The sequence below is a fragment of the Galeopterus variegatus genome, unplaced genomic scaffold (assembly GCF_000696425.1).
Source record: "Galeopterus variegatus unplaced genomic scaffold, G_variegatus-3.0.2 Scaffold16611, whole genome shotgun sequence".
Taxonomy (NCBI): Eukaryota; Metazoa; Chordata; class Mammalia; order Dermoptera; family Cynocephalidae; genus Galeopterus; species Galeopterus variegatus.
In genome coordinates this window covers 8,348-12,261 of record NW_007742722.1, presented here as the reverse complement: position 1 = coordinate 12,261, position 3,914 = coordinate 8,348, and the positions used below count along the sequence as shown (strand labels likewise).

The following is a 3,914-nucleotide window of genomic DNA, read 5'->3' as shown; positions in this document are numbered from 1 at the left end:
CTAGAACTCACACAGCCAGAGGAGGAAGCCGTGGTGACCCTCGGGGCAGTGGGGAGAGTCCTCAGGAGGGTGTTGTGTTAGCAGTGGGGTCAGCAAAGCCTGCTCTGCACCCACCCTAATAAGCTTAACTGCAAGTGTTGGGAAGACCAGACGGAACAAAGACCACTTGGCTGCAACCGTACCAGCGTCTAATGGTGTTTAGAGCAGAATCACAAAACTGAGCGTGTAAGTTATTTATTGCTGAAAAGCAGACTGGCCCCCAACACAGCCGCTTGAAACAACAGGTTCTGAGGTGAGGAATCTGCGTGGCACAGCTGGTGGCTCTGGCTCAGGGTCTCACGGGAGGCTGTGGTCACGCTGCCGTGGGGCTTCTGTCTCTGAAGAACATGCTGGAGCTGGAGGACCCCTTCCCACCCACTCCCACAACGGTCAGGACTCGGGTCAACCTAAATGCCACACAGAGAGAGGCTCCCTAACAGCACAGTGAGTTTAATCAGGAGGGGATGTGTGGGCCACAGTAAATGCATGTGTACTCAGGGAGGCAGAGAAGGAGAAAGGGCTTTGAAGGAAAGGGACGGAGGGTGACACGGTGCTTTGGGAAACTATCCTGGCTACAGGATCAGTAACAAGGGTGAGGCCAGTGTGAGGCTGGACGGGCAGCTGCTGGGCAGACGTCCTGCAGAAGGACTTTTTGTGAGGTCGCGATGGCCTCTGTGCGAGGCTGTGGTTTGCAGAGTCCTCTGTGACAGTTGTTACCAGACATTTGTGCATGTGGACCCTCTTANAAATATATATATTTCCTAATATAACGGTGAAAAATCATAACCAAGTGACAGTTTAATAATGGTTTGACTCAGCATAATGAATTCACAGGATTAAAAAAAAGAAAAGGTTAGAAAGAATTTCAAATTTAATTGGTGGCGATACTTCATAAATAGTCTCAATAGACAAAAGCACTAAGGTAAATATACTTTGCAGCTAAAGACATGTTTATTTATCTATTAAATGAGGACCAATCTTACAAAATGAACACAACTTTAACAACAGAAATGGCTAATATTTCATAATATACTAATGCTTACTTACCTAAAATCATTTATTTAATAACCCAAAATAGCCAAAACAAGGTCTAGAAATAATGATTGTTCAAAAAGACTCCGAGGAAACAAAATTAAAGGCATAATCTTTGTACTAAGATATGCCTCTTTCATTCACCAGAAAATATCTTTGAAATCTTATTCAAAGTTGGCTATTGGCTGAGTTTAGAAATACTTCTGGGCTTGTGGTCCCTTTCAGTCAGGTTTGATGTGGTCCTTTTCAGTCAGGTTTGGGTCTTTAAAAAATATGACCTAAAAATATTACCGGAGCTTCATAAAGAGCTCTGGTCATCCTGGCTAAGGGAGCAGAGGAAATGGAGGCAGTCATCCCTGTAGATGGCATGAGATGAGTTGGGATTAAAGTCACCATTGCAGGTCTGGCTGGAAAAGACCTAGTTCAGTGTAGCCGTGATGTTATCATTTGTCCTCATGCCAGTCCTGCAGATGCAAAAAAACAGGGACCATATAATGTGGTGGTTCTCTAGGAGATAATCTGGGTGCACAGAATTTATCTGAGTCTGCTGCTGTGAAAGAGACACTGAAGGAACAAGAAAACATGAAGGGCCTCAGAGCTGCCATCTGTGCAGGTCCTACTGCTCTGTTGGCTCAAGAAATGGGTTTTGAAAGCAAAGCTACAACACACCCATTTGCTAAAAATCAAAAAGATAAATGGAAGTCATTACAGCCATTCAGAATCGTGTGGAAAAGGACGGCCTGATTCTTACAAGCCGAGGTTCTGGGACCTGCTTTGAGTTTATTCTTGCTATTGTCGAGGTGCTGAGCAGCAAGAAGGTGGCTGATCAAGTGAAGGCTCCACTTGTTCTTAAAGATTAGAGCAAAAGAAGTTGATGGTGAGTTAGAGAAATAGGCCTTATACTCCATTCTCACTGTGTTCACTTCAAACAAAAAATGACTGGTTAATGTGCTGAGAAGCTGTCATTACTGCTTTTGTGAAGTGTAGTTGTGAAGTAACAACTCCACAGAGATTTCTCAGCCTATAAATTGTGTCTGTACATTTCTGAACCTTGTCTGCCAAATAAACAGGGCATTTAGAAAAAAAAAAAGAAGAAGAAGAAGAAATACTTCTCATGAGTTAGATCGTTTAATTTTCCCAGGCCACTAAAAACAGTGATCATACATCTGAAAGGGAAGGGAAGACTGCTAGAGCAAAATACACAAGAGACAAGAGAAATAACAGCTGACATCTTTCTAAAAGGGCAAAAACTAAATCATCCCCTGAAAACAACTCTAAATTTACAGTATAATAAAATCTAAGCAGTAACTAATTAAAAAGAAAAATACTACTACATTTCGTTGGAACACAAAATACATTTCCCCTTTCAAATGTTATAAATAGTGATGAAATTTTCAGACCATTCCACAAAATCATCCATGGTACCTCATTATTAGTACAGTACCTAAACACCACTTACAATAATGCTGTTCTAGGAAAATGCATTCAGAAAATTCCAATGTGGAAAGCAATGACTATTTCTCTAATGTCACAGCCTAGCTAAGGAGAGAGTAAGCTTCCTTTGCTCTCTTTCAGCCAAACTCAAAGTCAGGTAGGGACCAGGTTTCCAAAAGGCAAATGCTAAGGCTGAGAAGCAACAGGACAAAGAGACTACATAACCTTGTGCAAATCAAAACAGGTGTCAGGATTTTTTAAATGGGAGAAATTAGAGTGGGAAATATAAAATGTTTTCACCTTTTCCCCTTCTGTTCACACTTTTATTCTCCCTTTTTCCTTTTATCTGAGGAAAAACCTCAAGAGGCTAGAGAAGCCAGGCAAAAAACTCCTTCTTTTAGGAGTGATTTTACAATCAATTGGGCAAGGAGAGGAAACTTATTAACAATAATATGTCCAATGTAATGTAATTAAGAAATTAATAAAACAATACAGTATTCAGTTTTAGAAAGAATTGCATTCAATGCTTTTGGCTACTTTAACTGTTAAGTTTCAAATGAAAGCTTTTCATTTGCAAAGTTCATTTACACAGAATAATTTCCCCCAATTATGTGAAACAACTGTGAGGCAGAAAGACATACAGTACAATAAAAAGTATGTATGAGTATACACACATATACATACATATATATGTCTGAAAGTCAAATTCTGTACAGAAAAAAAGGATAAAAAATTTAATAGTGACTGAAAATTATATAATCTGTATTTCCAAATAAGAAATTTAATCGTGTCTGAAAATTATATAATCTGTATTTCCAAATAAGATACTTTCTGAGCACATGATCAAATCAGAGAATCTGGCAAATACTTGTATATGTAAGGGGGAAAAACTGAAAAATTACTTCAGAGCGTAGATATAAGAATTTTTATCATTCTATTGAATTTCCTTGCAGCATTTTTTCTGTGTGCACGCGAGTGTACATATGTGTTTTATATAACACACAGTTTACCTATACTTTAGAGTCTTGGTGTCTGCTTTTTTCCACTTCACGTTAAATTGTGAGCACTTTCTGTGCCCCAATGTCTTTGAAATATGTAAAGCCACCTTATATGCCATTACATGGATATACAATAATTTAACAATTCACCTACCATAGGGATCATTTTGGTTGTGACAAGTTTTCACTCTAATAAGTACTGTTCCACTGAATGCCCTTGCACATGATCTTTAATGCATGATTGGTAATTTCTTTAGGACAGATAATTAGACATTATACTATATAAAAGGATATGACCACTTTTAAGGCTTCGTATACATATCACTAAGCTACTTTTCAGAGTGGCTGCATGAATTCTGAGTTCTACTAATAGTGCATACGTGCACCCTCCTCATTCTTAATCTTTAGGTT

The 3,914-nt window shown here is 39.0% G+C and overlaps 1 pseudogene; it reads left to right on the top strand.

The window, feature by feature from the left end:
- The first annotated feature begins 704 nt into the window (after positions 1-704).
- Positions 705-1,931, top strand: LOC103582524 (annotated as a pseudogene).
- Positions 1,932-3,914: the final 1,983 nt, after the last annotated feature.